Here is a 17,324-nt window from a genome sequence, read left to right as displayed (position 1 = left end):
GTGGGGAGGCTTTCAGCTGAAAGCACTGCCTTATACCATATCAGACATTTCACAGAGGAAAGAAACTGTTTTCATAATATAAATGTGGAAAATCTTATCGGAGGAAGTCAAGTGTCATTCAACATGAGAAAATTCTTAACAGGAAAACCTGAGGTGAGTGTAACAAGGCTTTCAAAACAAAGAAAGGGACTAGAGTTTGGTCCAGACTGATTGCGGGATCAGGTGATTGTAACTTACCACATGGTTCCCCATGCTCTGACTTGCTGTCAGTTTACTGACATGGTCCTCAGGCATGCGCAGAGGGACTTCCAGATTTCTGCATGGTGCATGGGCTCCTCTGTTCTCTTTAAGCTTTCAATGCCCGAAACAGATCTGGATCTTGTGTTTCTAGATCACAGCTCTGCCTAGTAATACAAGACCTACCCAGATGTTAGTAATGCTTGCCCCACCTCCATGTTCTTTGTCACCACCCACCACCCAGACACAGCACAAAAGTACCATAAAATATGATTGACAAAAATAGAAGAGATATGAAAATGATTAGTCCAGAGGAAGAATGGACCACAGTCAACTTCAGCCTCCAGGAATCTGAGACCATTAGAACTAGATAGTACCCGCTACAACTGCTCATTACTTTGAAAATGATCACAAAAGAGGGTCTTGAGTAGAGTGGGAGAACAAAGTGGACCAAATCTCCAAATCATAAAATAGATAAGGCTTTGCCTGAGAAATAAAGAATATTCTATTGTTGAAAAAGCACTTGATCATAAGACAGGTTTACTTATAGAAAAAATGGTGAAATCTGGACTATTGGAGGCAAACACTGACTGTATTAGTACAGGAAAGGAATCTCTTGTCTTTCGTGCATATGGAGGGAGCATGGAGGATGCAAAGGAAGATAGTAACGTTGTACCTACAGAATGTGCCATCAAGGTATTTAAAACAACCCTTATTGCGTTTAAGAATAGTGATAAATATATTAAAGATGATTAGAGGTTTAAAGCTCGCTTCAGTAAACTAAATTCATGTAAGATCATCCACGTGTGGGCAGCAAAAGAAATGCACAATTTCAACAATGCAGAGCAGTGGAATTTCTTGTCCAACAGTTGTTATGCTCAAGAAACACATTTCAGTTATGTCTTTTATTGGCTACGATCAATGTTCCCACTCATAAATTAAAAGTAAAGCTCAGTAGTGAAGAATTGAAATATGCCCACCATCAAACTCTTGATTTAATGCAGCGGTTATATAATGAATATGCAGTGATCCATCCTGACATCAGTAAGTATAACACGCTCTGGCATGCTGGAAAGGTCTGGTTGATTGGTGTCAGTCAGTCTGTAGAACCAGCTCCTTCTCACGGCCTGGAATTCCTGTTCTGGGACTGTCGGAATGTCTCCCGGTTTTTCCAGAAAGGGAGCATTATGGAAACTCAGTGAATGAGAACTCTTTAATGCTGTTTCAGGCTTAAACATCTCAGCAGATAATGAAGCCAATTTCTCAGCTGAGATAGAAGCTTTGGAGAAAATGAATGAAGATCATGTTCAGAAGAATGGCAGGAAAGCTGCTCCACTTGTGATGACGACAGAGGTCACCAGTACTACATAATGAATAGCATCAATGCCTGCTGCCTTTCAATATTAACAGTGACTGTGGCCATGATTGTAAAGGAAAAGTGCAACTTTGTTTTCATAAAATCTGCTTTGAATAGGCATGATTATTGGGGCATCATTATAAGGAATTGAATGGAATGTCTTCTATACTTTAACACCCAAAAAGAGACATCATGGTTTTCTGGAGAGGACCGTCGTGAACCATGGAGACGCGTGACCGGCACAGCCATGTTTGTGGCCCACAACATTGCCGCAGATCACAAGGATCTGATACATGATGTCTCTTTTGACTTCCACGGGCGGTGGATGGCGACCTGTTCCAGTGATCAGAGTGTCAAGGTCTGGGATAAAAGTGACGATGGGGATTGGCATTGTACTGCTAGCTGGAAGACTCATAGTGGATCTCTCTGGCGTGCGACATGGGCCCACCCTGAATTTGGGCAGGTTTTGGCTTCCTGATCTTTCGATCGAACAGCTGCTGTGTGGGAAGAAATTGGAGGAGAATCAAATGGTAAGTTGCGAGGACAGAGTCACTCGGTTAAGAGGACAACTCTAGTGGATAGCAGAACATCAGTTACTGATGTGAAATTTGCTCCCAAGCATATGGGTCTTATGTTAGCAACCTGTTCCACTGATGGTATAGTAAGAAAATATGAGACATCAGATGTTATGAGTCTTAGTCAGTGTTCCCTGCAGCATGAGATCGCATGGAAGCTAAGCTGTAGTTGTATTTCTTGGAACCCTTCAAGCTCTTGTGCTCATACCCCCATGATAGCTGTGGGAAGTGATGACAGTTGTCCAAATACAATGGCCAAGGTTTCAGATTTTTGAATATAATGAAAATACCAGAAAATATGCAAAAGCAGAAACTCTTAGGACAGTCACTGATCTGGTACATGATATTGCATCTCCACCAAATTTAGGAAGGTCGTTCCATATTCTAGCTGTAGCAACCAAAGATGTAAGGATTTTTACATTAAAACCTGTGAGGAAAGAACTTACTTCCTCTGGTGGACCTACAAAATTTGAGATTCACATAGTGGCTCAGTTTGATAATCATAATTCTCAAGTCTGGCGAGTGAGTTGGAATATAACAGGAACTGTACTGGCATCTTCAGGGGAGGATGGTTGTGTAAGACTGTGGAAAGCTAATTATATGGACAGTTGGAAGTGTACTGGGATTTTGAAAGGTAATGGGAGCCCAGTCAATGGGAAGTCTCAACAAGGAAATGTTAATCCTTCCCGAAGCTCAAATATCCCAAATCTGAAAAATTCACTAAATGGATCATCTGCTGGCAGAAAGCACAGCTGAGCACAAACTAATTGGAGTAACTTTGCTGTTTTGCTGCCACTTCCTTACACGCAAACAGGAATGGAAATCAAACTCCTTTTCACTTAGCAGCGAAATTTGTCCTCTCCCAGATACACCAGCAGCCTCCATATTACTAAATGCAATTAAAAGCTCAATTAAAAAAATAAATGTATATTCCTTTTCTGTACTAGACAGTATGTTGACACTATTCGAAACTTTTGTAATATAAACGTTAAGGATTTTTGTTCTTGGCTACTGTGAAGGGTACTTCCCTCTTAATCGCCTCTTCCATGGCCCTGTCCGATGTGTACAGAAACCCTACCGACTTCTGTTTATTGATCTTGTATCCTGCTACTCTTCCGTATTCCTCTATTGCTTTAAGTATTCCAACTGTGGAGTTTTGGGGGTCTTCAATGTATAGGATCATGTCATCTGTAAATAGCGATAGTTTCACCTCCTCCTCTCCCAACTGGATCCCTTTGATGTCCTTCCGCTGTCTTATGTTGTTAGCCAGAACCTCCAAAACGATATTGAATAGAAGAGGGGACAGGGGACATCCTTGCCTTGTACCCTTTTCCAGTGGGATTGTTCTTGTCTTTTCTCCATTGACTATGATGTTGGCTGTTGGTCTTTCATAGATAGCTTGTATGAGCTTGAGGAACTTACCTTCCAATCCTATCTTCATGAGTGTTTTGATTAGGAATGGGTGCTGGATGTTGTCAAATGATTTTTCTGCATCTATGGATATTATCATATGGCTTTTATCCTTTTTATTCTCGATGTGATGTATGATATTGATGGATTTTCAGATGTTAAACCATCCCTGCATCGCTGGGATGAATCCTACTTGGTCGTGGTGAATGATATGTTTGATGTTCCTTTGTATTCTATTGGCCAATATTTTGTTAAGGATTTTTGCATCTATGTTCATTAGAGATATTGGTCTATAATTCTCTACACCTGTGGGGTCTTTTCCCTGTTTGGGTATCAAAGTAATGCTGGCTTCGTAAAATGACTTTGGGAGCTTACCGTTCTTTTCTATTTTATGGAATACTTTGTGGAGGATCGGTGTCAGCTCTTCCCTGAATGTTTGGTAAAATTCTGCTGTGTAGCCATCTGGCCCTGGGGCCTTTTTCCTTGGTAGGTTTTTGATGCCACTCTCTATTTCTTTCTTCGCTATGGGTTTGTTGAGGTTCTTGATCTCTGTCTCAGATAATCTAGGGATAGATTGTTTTTCTAAATATTTATCCATGTCTTCCAAGTTTCTGAATTCATTAGAATACAAACCTTCATAGTACTTTGTGATTATCCTTTTTATCTCATTGGGGTCTGTTGTTATTGCCCCCGATTCATCCCTCATCCTGGCTATTGATGATTGCTCCTTTCTATCTTTGGTAAGCTTTGCCAGGGGAGTGTCAATTTTATTAATTCGTTCATAAAACCAGCTTCTAGTTGCGTTAATCCTTTGCATTGTTCTTTTGTCTTCCCACTGGTTTAACTCCGCCCTGATTTTTATTATTTCTTTTCTCTTGCTATTGGAGGGGTAGTTCTGTTGACTCTGTTCTAGTTGTTGGAGGTTTTGTGTTAACATATCTGTCATACGCCTTTCTTCTTTTTTCATATATGCATTCAGTGATATGAAGCTACCTCTGATAACTGCCTTTGCAGTGTCCCATAAGTTTTGATATATTGTATGCTCGTTCTCATTAGTTTCTAGAAACTTCCTAATATCCTCTCTGATCTGGACCTTAACCCATTCATGTCGCAGGAGATCGTTGTTTATTCTCCAATTGGTTGCCCTTGCTTCTCTGGGTGCCTTCCTATTAATCTCCAGCTTTATGGCATGGTGGTCTGAGTAAGACATCTGGATAATATCTATGTGTTTGAATTTACTCAGGCTGGCCTTGTGTCCCAGCATGTGATCTATTCTTGAGAAAGATCCGTGTGGATTGGAGAAGAATGTGAAACCTTTTGCTTTTGGATGAAAGGCTCTATAGATGTCTATCAGGCCCTGTTACCTAATTACATTGTTTAGCTCTCTAACCTCTTTGCTGAGCTTCTTTCCCTGTGACCTGTCTTTCTCTGATAGTGGAGTGTTGAATTCCCCCACTATTATTGTTGTTTTCGTGATTTCTTCTGTCATTTTTTAATATTTTGTTTGACGAAATTTGCCGCGCCATTATTAGGTGCGTAAATATTCAGTATGCTAAGTGCTTCTTGGTTTGCCTTTGAGCATTATAATGTCCCTCTTTGTCTCTTTTTATGTTTTGGATCTTGAGATCCATTTTGTCGGAGATTAAGATAGCCACTCCTGCCTTCTTGGAGTTACCATTTGCTTGGTAAACTTTCTGCCAGCCCTTTATTCTCAGCATATGCTTGTCTGCTCGCTTAAGGTGTGTCTCTTGCAGGCAGCAGATTGATGGGTTATGTTTTCTAATCCAGTCCTCCAGCCTCTTTCTTTTAACATATAAATTGAGCCCATTTGTATTCAGAGTGATTATTACAATCTCTGGCTTCATGGTTGCCATATTCTGTTTTGTGTTTGGGGTCTTTGCCTATCTTCCTTCATATCAGTGTACTGCGTTTGAGTGGAGGGTTTCTATCCTGTCCTCTTTTCCATCTGAGACCGTGTTGTCCTGGTACGTGTTGCTGGCATGTTGGCTTCTAGATGGAGATGGGCTATATGGTGGTCTCCTGTTGGTTCTAGTTGGAGCTTGATCTTCTGGCCATAGTGAGTCAGCCAGTATGTTCTGCAGGGTCGGGTGACTTGCAGTATATTTTTTGAGTTCTTCCTTGTCCTGGAAGACCCTTATCTTGCCCTCTATCTTAATGGATAACTTGGCAGGGTATAGGATTCTGGGGGAGACATTTTTATCTTTCAGTTTTTGGAAGATGTTGCTCCATTCTCTCCTCCTCTTCATGGTTTCTGCTGATAAGTCTGAGCATATTCTTACCTGCGCTCCTTTGTATGTGACTGTCTTCCTTTCTCTTGATGCTCGTAGAATTTTCTCTTTTTCCTCTAAGTTGGATAATTTTACAATTATATGTCTTGGCGTGTTCTTCTTGGTGTTTAGCTTAGCCGGCTTCCTCTCTGCTTCCTGTATGAGAGTCAGATTCTCCTTTGTTAGGTTGGGGAAATTTTCTTCCAGAAATTCCTTTGCTATCTTGGCAGTCGATTTGTGTGTTATGTTGTGTTCCGGTAGACCGATTATTCGAATATTATTCCTCTGCATAGCATCTGCCATTGATCTTAGGCTGTCTTCTGTTTCTTTAATTTTCCTCTCTGATTGTTTTTCTCGCTTGCTTCGTTTGATTTGAGCGTCCTCGAGTTCACTGATACGGTTCTCAGCCTCCTCGAGCCTAGATATAGCTTCTGTGACCTTTTGTCTGGCCTCTGCTACCTCCTCTGTTAGTTTCTGCAGTTCCTTTTGGTGGATAGTATTCATCCCCTCTATTGTGGACTTCATCCCCTCTATTGTGCATTTCATCCCCTCTATCATTGCATCCTTATTTTGGTTTGCTTCTCTTAGCTCCTGTATTACTGCAAGCAGAGTTCTGAAGATTTCATTTTGTGGCTGATCTATATCTGTTTCTTCTATGAGTGACGTTAGGTCTATTAAAGTGCCTCGTTTCTCTGCTTTTTTTGTTGGGAGTGATGTGGTCTGTTGATTTTTCCTTGATCCTTTCATAGGCCCCATGCTTCTGGGAGACAGGAGTAACCTTATTGTGTGGACGCTCAGGCCACTGTGCCGTCTCCTGGGGTGGCTGGGGCGGGCTGCGGCAGGCTTAGGGCTGGCACTGGGGACCCCACAGGGTCCCCAGGTGGTGAGAGCTGGCTGGAGCTCACTGACGGCTCCTCAGGGACTGCAAAGCCGAGTCCCAGGCGCCACTGCAGGTGGAATGTTTGATCTGCCCGGGGTGTGAGCGGGCGTGGGGAGGTCCCTCGGACAGCTGCGCAGACAGCGGCGCGACACTGCAGGGAACAATGGTGTTCGCCCTCCGCCCTGCTCTGAGCTCAGAACCCCGCGGACCGTAGTGGCTTGGCGCGATACCGCAGGGGGTAATGGCGCCGGCAAAGGAGGCTTGGCGCGAAACCGCAGGGGGCAATGGTGCCCTTCCTCCGCTCAGGCTCAGAGTCGCGGCCGCCGGGGTCCCCGCAGCACCATGGGGAGGGCACCTACTCTTGTGCCTTGCGCAGGGAGGGGCCCTTGGCGGGCAGACTCAGCAGCGCGGGCCGCGGCGCTCCGCGGAAGCTCAGGGTCTGGGACAGGCGCGGGTTGGGCTATGGCTCCTGTCGGCGGGAAGTGCTCTGCGCAGGGTCCCGGCCAGGAGTGGAGCTGGCGCTAGGCTGCCAGGGGCGGGTGGGGGCGAGCGGGGGTGGGAGGCCGGCGCAAGGAGGGCAGATGGAGAGGTCCGCGGCAGCGGTGCGGGTGGATGGTCCCCCGTGGGGGTCGCCAGACAACCCGCGGGTCCGCTCCCCTGAGCTTGGATGAATGGAGGGAGGGACGTGGGCCCGAGGGCAGATCACTGCCCTGCGGGGAGAGGGGAACCGCGGGAGAGGAAAGCTTCTCTCCCAGTGGGGATCCGCGAGTGGGCCGCTGGTGTAGGGGAGCGTGACCTGCTGCGCCTGTCTAGGCAGGGCAGGCAAGCGGCTCTGGGCTGGGGTCCGGTGTGGGGATGGAGCCTAGGCCGGTCGCCAGTGAGCTCACGGCAGCTTAGTGACCAGAGATGTCCCACGAGTCCGGTCCTCTTTCACCTAGACCCCCTGCTCAGGACAAATACGTGGGGTGGGACTGGGGTGCTGTCCCAGGGGGATATTTCACTCACCAGACTCCTACTATTCAGCTACCTGGTCGCCAAGCCCGCTTTGTTTGGAGGAGCTCTCAGAGTATGCGGGTGTCCCTGTCGGCCATCTTCCCGGACTCTCAAAACTAATTTTTTATAATCATTTTACTAGGGGCTCATACACCCTTTTCACAATCCATGCATACATCATTTGTGTCCAGCACATTCGTACGTATGTTGCCATCATCGTTCTCAAAACACCTGCTTTTTACTTGAGCCCATGGTATCAGCTCCTCATTTCCCCCTCCCTTCCCGCTAGCCCCTCTCTCAGAACCCTTGATAATTTATAAATAATTATTATTTTATCATATCTTATACCATTCAACCTCTCCCTCACCCAGTTTTCCGCTGTCCGTCCTCCAGGGAGGAGGTTATATGTAGACCGTGTCATCTGTTCCCCCTTCTCCTTCACCCTGCCTCCACCCTACCGATATTGCTACTCTCACCACTGATCCTGTGGGGTTCATCTGTCCTGGATTCCCTGTAATTCCAGCTCCTATCTGTGCCAAACATCTTCCAGTCCAGCCAGTTATGTAAGGTAAAATTGGGATCATGATGGTGGGGGTGAGGGGGAGGAAGCATTTAAGAACTAGAGGGAAATTGTACGTTTCATTGTTGCTACACTGCACTCTGACTGACTCGTCACCTCCCCATACACCTTCTGCAAGGGGATATCCAATTTCATCCAGATGGGCCCTAGATCCCCACTGTGCACTCCCCCTCATTCACAATGCTATGATTTCCTGTTTTTGTCTTTGATGCCTGATACCTGATCTCTTCAACGCCATGTCATCTCACAACCTGGTGTACATTTTCCATGTGGGCTTTGTTGTTTCTCAGTTAGATGGCCCCTTGTTTAATTACTAGCCTATATGGGACCCCAGATTCTATATATTTTGATAACTGGGCACCATCAGCTTTCTTCAGCACATTTACCTATGCATTCGCTTTGTCTTCTGAGTTTGTGTTGGGGTAGGCTGGTGTGCTTCCATGTCGGCTCTGTTGTTTCTTAGCTAGATGGCCGCCTGACTGTCTTCAAGCGTTTAAGACTCCTAATGCTATAACATTTGACAGCCGGGCACTATCAGCTTTCTTCACCACATTTGCCAGAAAACTAACTTTAAAAAGCCTTACCACTTAAATGTTTTGTTTTGTTCAAGACTTTTGCTTATGCACCCACTTTGTCCTCAGTGATTGAGTTGCCACAGGCCGGTGTGCTTCTTCCATGTAGTTTTGTTGTCTCTCGCCTAAGTGGCTGCTCGTTTATCTTCAGGTCTTTAAGACTTCCGGTGCTATATCTTTTGGTAGCTGGGCACTGTTAGCTTTCTTCACCACATTTGCCAGAAAACTAATTTTTAAAAGCCTTACCTCTTAAATTTTTTGTTTTCTAGCATAGGCTGTTTCACATACAGCAATAAACCATTGCTGTGTGACAGTCTTAAAATGTGTTGTGAACATACTTTTTAAAAATTAGGGTGTGAGGTAGTATCGATGAAGAACACAGCTTTCCCCCAGATCCTGGATGCTTCCTCCCCCCAACTACCATGATCCGAATTCTACCTTGCAGGGCTGGATAGGACAGAGGCTGTACACGGGTGCATATGAGGGTTGGAGGTACAGGGAATCCAGGGTGGATGATACCTTCAGGACCAAGGGTGTGAGGGACGATGCTGGGAGAGTGGAGGGTGAGTGGGTTGGAAAGGGGGAACTGATTACAAGGATCCACATGTGACCTCTTCCCTGGGAGAGGGACAGCAGAGAAGGGGGGAAGGGAGACTCCGGATAGGGCAAGATATGACAAAATAACGATGTATAAATTACCAAGGGCATATGAGGGAGGGGGGACTGGGGAGGGAGGGGGAAAAAAAAAGAGGACCTGATGCAAGGGGCTTAAGTGGAGAGAAAATGCCTTGAGAATGATTGGGGCAGGGAATGTATGGATGTGCTTTATACAATTGATGTATGGATTGTGGTAAGAGTTGTATGAGTCCCTAATAAAATGTAAAAGAAGAAAAGAGAAAAAAATGATTAGGGCAAAGACTGTACAGATGTGCTTTATACAATTGATGTATGTATATGTATGAACTGTGAAAAGAATTGTATGAGCCCCAATAAATTGTTAAAATTAAAAAAAATTAAAAAGGAAGAGATGGACCTTAGCGACTCTTCACTCCTGGAATTGTACTGGCTCCTCTGATTCAGGTTTCTGCCAAACAACATGCAGTCTTGGAGGGGAAGGACAACATCTGAGAGGGATGCACTCCTTAAAAGATGCAACTATACAAAATCAAAAGGATAGTGTTTGTTTATGGATCAAAACCTGAAAGCAGGAAGGGACAGGAAGAAGGATGAATAATCTTGGAAAAATAGGGAGGGAGGGCAGAAGTGCGAAGAGTGCAGGTACATCTTGGGGACTGCAATCAACGTATGAATTGTTGAATGGAAAACAAAGGAAACTTTATTGTTTCCATTTGGTAACCAGGTTAGGGGAGGGGCTCCAGTGCTGGACGGGGAGATTCAGGTAGATGGGCTAAGGCCGATTGCGGTGGGGCAGAAGGCCCCTCGCAGATAGCTTGGCACTGCAGTTTCTAGTCCGGTTTGAGTGTGAGCCTCTTGAGATACTCTCCCAGCTCGGCCTGGGGACTGGCCAACCTGCCGAGGTGGGTCCGGTGGTCTCCCATCTTCTTAAGTTTCACTCCTCATCCAGGAAGTGGTTCTCCAGAAAGTCACAAGATGGGGATCAGTGTGAGTGGACCCCATGCATGCAGTCCAGAAGGGCCTGGTTGAGGGTGTTCTCCGTGGACAGCGCAGCTTCCATGGCATCCAGGTTCTACCCCACTCATCTTGGGACAGCTTCTGTACATCCTGGAAGAAGACACAGCTGCTGCGCTGGTTTTGCAGCTTTAAGAGATGATCGGTCCCCTCGCACTTCTCCGGCACCAGCTCGCGGAAAAAGTGTCCCATGCCCTCCAAGTCCACATCATCCTGGTTGCAAAAGGAGCCCACAGGCCCGCAGATGCAGATTGACCAGATGGTTGACGCTGACCTCAGCTTTGGTGGAATAATTGTGATGGATCTGAGACCTCATGACTGGTCAGTTTGGAGGTCACCACACACAAAATAGAAGTGTTAACTGATCCCAATAAGGGGATGGCCAACAAGATGGCCCCGAAGATTACGCCAGGAAAGGAAACTGGAGAGTGGTCGAAGGTTGGAGGCAGGGAGTCCCCGGCTCTGTTCCATTCAAACACTGTTGAAGTAAGACACAGATCCACGGGACCACAGGGCGAGCTTCTGTAAAATTTTAAATCGATAAAATGTTGAAAAATATGAAGAGCTCAGGTCTCATTGATGATTTCATATAGGACAGTTACCATGAAGCTATAACGAGTGTGAGGAAACTTCTCCCTGTATTACTAAGTTTTCTTGACATGAAGAATCCCACAAAACTGAAAAAGCTTTCAATTCAAACAAGGTCGGAAAAGCCTCCACAGGAGTCATGTGTCATCACATACCAGTCATCTGCAGAAGGAAAGCCCTGTCAATATAATGACTTTGTATATGCCTTCTCTGGCTTCTCTCGTGTCAGTGGGATGGCTTTTAGCCAGAAAGGAGTCAAGTCACAATAGAGGATTTGTACAGCTCAGAAGCCATGTGAATACAGTGAATGTGGCACTGCATATTCGTTTAGTGACTCTGACAGTACCTCCAGTGTCCAGTTACATTTTATTTTATGTTCCACAAAGCTCAGGATCAACGTCGATGCACTAAGTATACAGGAGGGCTGAAAACTGTCTGCTTCATTTTGACTACAGTGCGTATCCTGAGAGAAATCATGAAAACAGAGACTGGAAAAGTCTGAGAGATTCATCCTCTGTGTGTATATACATTGATACCAACACCAATCTGATTTGATGTCCCTGTTGATCCATATTAATCTAGTTACAGTCTTTAAAAAGTGGAGAGATACTCTGTCCATAGACCAGGAATGTAAATGACCTTGATGTCATGCAGAATGCATTGGAAAGTGGATTGTTGCAGATGCATTTAGGTTAACATATAGCCCTTTGTCTTTTGAGCTCCTTCATGACACACTTAAATCTATTGCAGTTTTTAATATTCCTGTTCAACCCAGCTTTATCTCTTTTAAGTTGTTATTGTTGTTTAAAAATATATATTTCCTGTAAATGAAACCCATGATGGCTTATTTTAGTAATGCTGGATCATATAGGAATTCCGCTTCTGTTTACTTTAAGTATTTCCCTATCGTTTTCCACAGTGTCTGTACGTATTTACAAGTCACCAGCATTATATATGAGTTCTCATCCCTCCATAGCCTCTTCAACATTTGTTGTTTTCAGTCTCCTTTATTTGGGCTGGCATTGTGAGTGTAAAGTGTACTCTGGTTTTAATTTGCATCTCCCTGCAGGCTGATGATTGTGAGCATTTTTTCATGTATTTACTAATTATTTGTTCTTCATTCTGAGTGAATTGCCTGTTCATATCTTTTTCCAATTTCTTGACTGGGGCTCCTGTTGTTTTCTTATTGATATGTTTTAGAGTTCCATATATTTTTGTAATTAGCCATTTGTCTGATGTGTCACTGGTAAAAAAAAAATTCCAATTCTGTGAGCTCTCATTTTATTCTCCTGATGAAGTCTTTTGATTTCCATAAGTGATGTCATTTCAGCAAGTACAAAACATCTGTCTTGTCTTTGCTGAATGTGCCTCCTCCATTACACTTGGTAGTCTATGCATGCCCTTCAATAGGGTTGCTCTGTGCTGTATAATGTCATCATAGGTGGTAACCACCAAACAGTTCTGTCTTGGAAGAAATACAACCAGATTGCTTCTTAAAGGAAAAGGTGGCAATGCTTGTATTACATATTTTGCATACATTGTGTTATGTGCTGTGAGAAATTAATAAACACGATGCCATTTCTTTCCAAATTGGGAGTCTTTTTTCTAGCTGGTGGCTACTGGGAGAATTCAAGTCTCAGAAATGCTCTGAGGGCGAGCCCCAATCACAACTACACTGACAACTCCCTCAGAAGAATTCACTTCAGAGGACATCACTGAAGCTATATCTCAGGGAGAGGGACATGTCTGATCAGAGCACACAGAAACAAACTAAGGGGGAGAGAAAAAGTGGAGCATATCCTGGACCACCAAGCCCCAAGGATGATATTCCTGTTCAGACTAGCCAATGCGCAGAGAGGATCATAGGGCATGCCCCACCATGACTCACAATGTCCCTCATTGACCCACAGTGCTACAGGGGACAACACTGGAATCACAGTGCAGGAATTGTACCTAATCTGACCCTATCCCACCTAGGTTGAACACTAAGGCCATGCAATAGAACAAGGGGAGCAGAGCAATAAAGTCCCTTGGGAATGCCAAAAATAGAATGCGGGGCCAGGGCGTGACACCCATCAGACTTGACCAGAAAACACTCCTAAAGGTAAAAAACAAAACAAAAAAAAAACACCCCACCTTGAACTATCTATAGGCTTTTCTTTGTCGTTGGGTTTTTTGGTTGTTTTGTTGCCTTGATTTCCTGTCTTTTTGTGCTTATTATTGTCTCTGCATGTCTAGCTAGATAAGCTAGGTGAAATAAGCAATCCAGAGGAGAAAACAATGGACTGATATTTCGGGGGCCAGGGCAGGGGTGAGGTGGGGGAAGAATTGGGAGAGAGATTGGCTGGGGAAAGGAAGTGGGTGTTAACAAACCCAGGGACATGGGGAAAACCACACCCAGTTTGACAAGCAGGAGGGGTTGAGGGCTCTGCATTCCTTTTAGCAAGTGGTTTACAGAGGCTAAGATAAGTGTTACTGTTTTCTAACTTCAGGAGGGTGAGAGGGAATGGAGTAAGGGACATAGGGCACATTCAGCGAACAGGAGGATGTTGACATTCAAGTAATAATTCACTGTGAAGCACATTTTGGAGCAAAGCCTGGGTGGAGAAGGAGGTTACATTATTTAGGCATGACAGAGGCTTGGGAAGAATATTAAAATTAAGTGGGATCACGCAAGTCAAGTTTCAGAGAGGTTCTTACATTCCCTACTGGTATTAGGTACAAATCAAATAACTGATTTTATGGGGGTATTATGGAGCTCCGTTGGATTTTCCCAAGGGTCTGTTGAATATGTAAGACCATTCATTTAACTGGTTATATAGGACTGAATGAACTTAACTAATGCAAGTTTTAAGAAAACCAAGGACCTATTAAGCTTGTTATTATGGCAGTAATCTATGTTGAGTAAGAAAACAGCTTATGACACTGTCTCTGCCCTGCCTTTCTTTTAAGGAAAATCATTTTATTTTGGCTTCGTACAACTCTTATCATGATCCATCCATCCATCCATTGTGTCAAGCACACTTGTACACGTGTTGCCATTATCATTTTCAAAATATTTTCTTTCTACTTGAACCTTTGGTATCAGCTTATTTTTCCCCTTCTTCCCATGCCCTCCCTACTTCACGAATACTTGAAAATATATAAATTATTGTTATTTTTTTCATGTCTTACATTAACTGATGCCTCCCTTTTCCCACTTTTCTGTTGTCCGTCCTCCAAGGAGGGGGTTATAAGTAGATCGTTGTGATCAGTTTCCCCTTTCTCCCCCAACATTTCCCTTACCCTCCTGGCATCGCTACTCTCATTATTGGCCCTGAGGGGTTTATCTGTCCTGGATTCCCTGTGTTTCAAGCTCTTATCTGTACTAATGTACAATCCTGGTCAAGCCAGATTTATAAGGTAGAATTGGGATCATGATAGTAGGGGGGAGGAAGCATTAAAGAACTAGAGGAGAGTTGTATGTTTCATCGGTGCTATACTGCACCCTGACTGGCTGGTCTCTTCCCTGTGACCCTTCTTTAAGGGGTTGTCCAGTTGCCTACAGATCGGCTTTAGGTCTCCACTCCACATTCCCCCTCTTTCACAATGACACGATTTTTGTATTCTGGGTCTTTGATGATTGATTCTGTTGTTGTAAATGAAGATACAGAGGAATGAGAAGCACATGGAATGAATCTGTTAAAAAGCAGAGGGCTACAGCTCACTCAGGCATGTAGCAAGGAACTGAGCTGTGTCCTTTCTATTGGTGTTCAAGTTTAGGAATAAGTGACTGGTTACATTTACTCAAATTGTTTTTAAGTCTGAAATTTGACTTTCTCAAAACGACATTATCTAAGACAACAAATCATCTGGTGGTGTAAAGATACAATCTATAAAGCAAAGAACAAAGACCAAACAAACTCCAGGAATCACACACCCAGGAAATGTTTGCATTTCCTTGAGAATCAATACGATCTGGTTGCAGAACATGCTGACCTCAAAGTGCATCCTTAAAGCCTTGATTTTTTTCCCAATTTCTAGCCATATTCCGGCTTTAAATGCCTGATACTATCGACACCTCATGTCACATAGGCTGGTGTGCTTCTTCCATGTGGGCTTTGTTGCTTCTCAGCTAGATTATCTTTAAGCCTTTAGGATCCCAACCATTATATATTTTGATAGCCGGGCACCCTCAGCGTTCTTCACCATATTTGCTTATGCACACACTTTGTCTTCAGCGATTGTGTGGGAAGGTGAGCATCATGAAGTGCCAGGTTATTAGAAAAAAGTGTTCTTGCCTTGAGGTAAAACTTGAGTAAAGACCCAATGTCCATCTGCTACCTTAATTCTTAACAAATTGATGTATACAGACATCTATCCCCTCTCATTATAAATAAATATATTTACAGGTGTATATGCCTGTATTGAGACTTCTATAAATGTCCTTTGCCTCCTCGTTTTTTCCTCTATTTCTTTTTACTTTCCTCTTGTCCCACCATTACATTTGGCCTTCTTTCAGGTTTAATAATTCCTTGCTGTTACTTTGCCCTTAATCAAGCCCCACTAAGCATCCTACGACCTTATCTCCATTGATTTTAGTTCACTTGTTCCCTTGTCCCTGGGTGGGTTTCCCCCCACCCCTTCCTTTGTCCCACTTCCCCTTCTCCTGTATCTCCCCCAGAACCATTGATCCCATTCTTTTCATCTCTAAATAGTTTATCCCACCTATCTTATCTAGCTAGACATGCAGAGATATTGATAAGCACAAAACTCAGGTAAAGCCAACCAAAAAAACAAAGGAAGTCAAGACCGAAACAGTAATAACAACAACTACAAAACAAAATAAGAACAACAAAAAGAAAGCCGCTGACAAAAATGGAAAGCCTATAAGTAGTGCAAGGTCTGTTTGTTGACCTTTACAAGTGTTTTTCAGAGTCTGATGAGGTGTCACACCGTCTCCAAAGTCTATTTTTGGTATTCCTCGGGGATTTCATCACTTTGTTCCCCTTGCTGCTCTGTTGCATTCCGTTAGTGTTTTGCCCCAGTGTGATGGGGTCAGATTGTGCACAATTCCTGCACTGGGTCTCCAGCATTGTCCCCTGTAGTTTTTTGGTTTCGGGAGGGACGTCGTGTCTCGTGGTGTGGCCAGCCAGCCCTATGGTCCTCTCTCTGCATGTCTGCAAGCAGGAATATCATCCTCCGTTCTTTGTGGGCGAGGACATGTTCCCCTCTCTCTCCATCCCTCTTTTATTTCTCCTGTGTGCTCTAATCAGACGTGTCCCTCTCCCCAAGCTGTAGCTTCAGTGCTGTCCTCGGAAGTTAATTCTTCTAGGGGAAGGGGAGTATCTACATAGATGGGATTGGAGCCCGTGATGCAGACCTTTCTATTGGTTCCCACATGCCAGTATGATGTATTCACGTCTTGGTGCATCGAGTTGAAGCCTGGTCTCTCTCCCTCTCCTGTGGATATATAAAAAATTCCCTCCCCTTGGGTGGGTTATTGCCCTCCTCCCCCTCTACTCATATCTTTTATTTCTCTCCTTCTTTCCCCCTTCTTTTCAAGTGGCTTCCATATTTATCCCTGCATTGGGTTTGACTGTCTTTAATTCTTGCTCATGTTTTTTGACATTCTTCTGGATTTAGGTGGGGCTTCTCTTTATAGTACGAGTCTTGTTTGCATGAAAATAGCATTCTTGAAATTTTTTATGCCTATCTATATAAGATAGTCAGGATAAGCAATACTTAGGAGAAAGCAAGAGGATGGATGGTTCTGGGGGACAGGAGAGAGGAGTAGCTGGGGGAAAAGGAGGGGGAGCCAACAAGCCCAGGGACAAGGGAACAATAAGAGATCTAAAATTAATGGTGAGGAGGGAATAGAATGGCTGGGGGCAGGAGGGGCTTCGATCCAGTGAAATGTAGGCGAGAGGAAGTACACACAGCCGAATGAAGGTCAAACATGATAATGGGATAGGGGGAAAGTAAAAAGAAATAGAACTAGGAGGCAAAAGGAATATATAGAGTTATAAACATAGGCATGTTTATATGTATATATATATCTATATATAATATATTTTAGGTTAAGTATTAAGGTGGCAGGCAGACATTGGGTCTCTATTCAAGTCCTCCTTGCAAGAACACATTGTTCTCATAACCTGGCATTCTGTGATGCTCGCCTTCCCATCATGATCACTGAAGACAAAATGGGTGCATAA

The 17,324-nt window shown here is 44.0% G+C and overlaps 2 pseudogenes; both read left to right on the top strand.

Moving 5' to 3' along the window:
- Positions 1-123: 123 nt before the first annotated feature.
- On the top strand, positions 124-1,608 carry LOC142457125 (serine/threonine-protein kinase RIO3 pseudogene; annotated as a pseudogene).
- A 233-nt stretch (positions 1,609-1,841) lies between these two features.
- Positions 1,842-2,925, top strand: LOC142456298 (nucleoporin SEH1-like; annotated as a pseudogene).
- The last annotated feature ends 14,399 nt before the right edge of the window (positions 2,926-17,324 follow it).

Source organism: Tenrec ecaudatus, chromosome 9 (assembly GCF_050624435.1).
Source record: "Tenrec ecaudatus isolate mTenEca1 chromosome 9, mTenEca1.hap1, whole genome shotgun sequence".
In the NCBI taxonomy this organism is placed as follows: Eukaryota; Metazoa; Chordata; class Mammalia; order Afrosoricida; family Tenrecidae; genus Tenrec; species Tenrec ecaudatus.
This window is presented reverse-complemented; position numbering and strand designations above follow the sequence as displayed.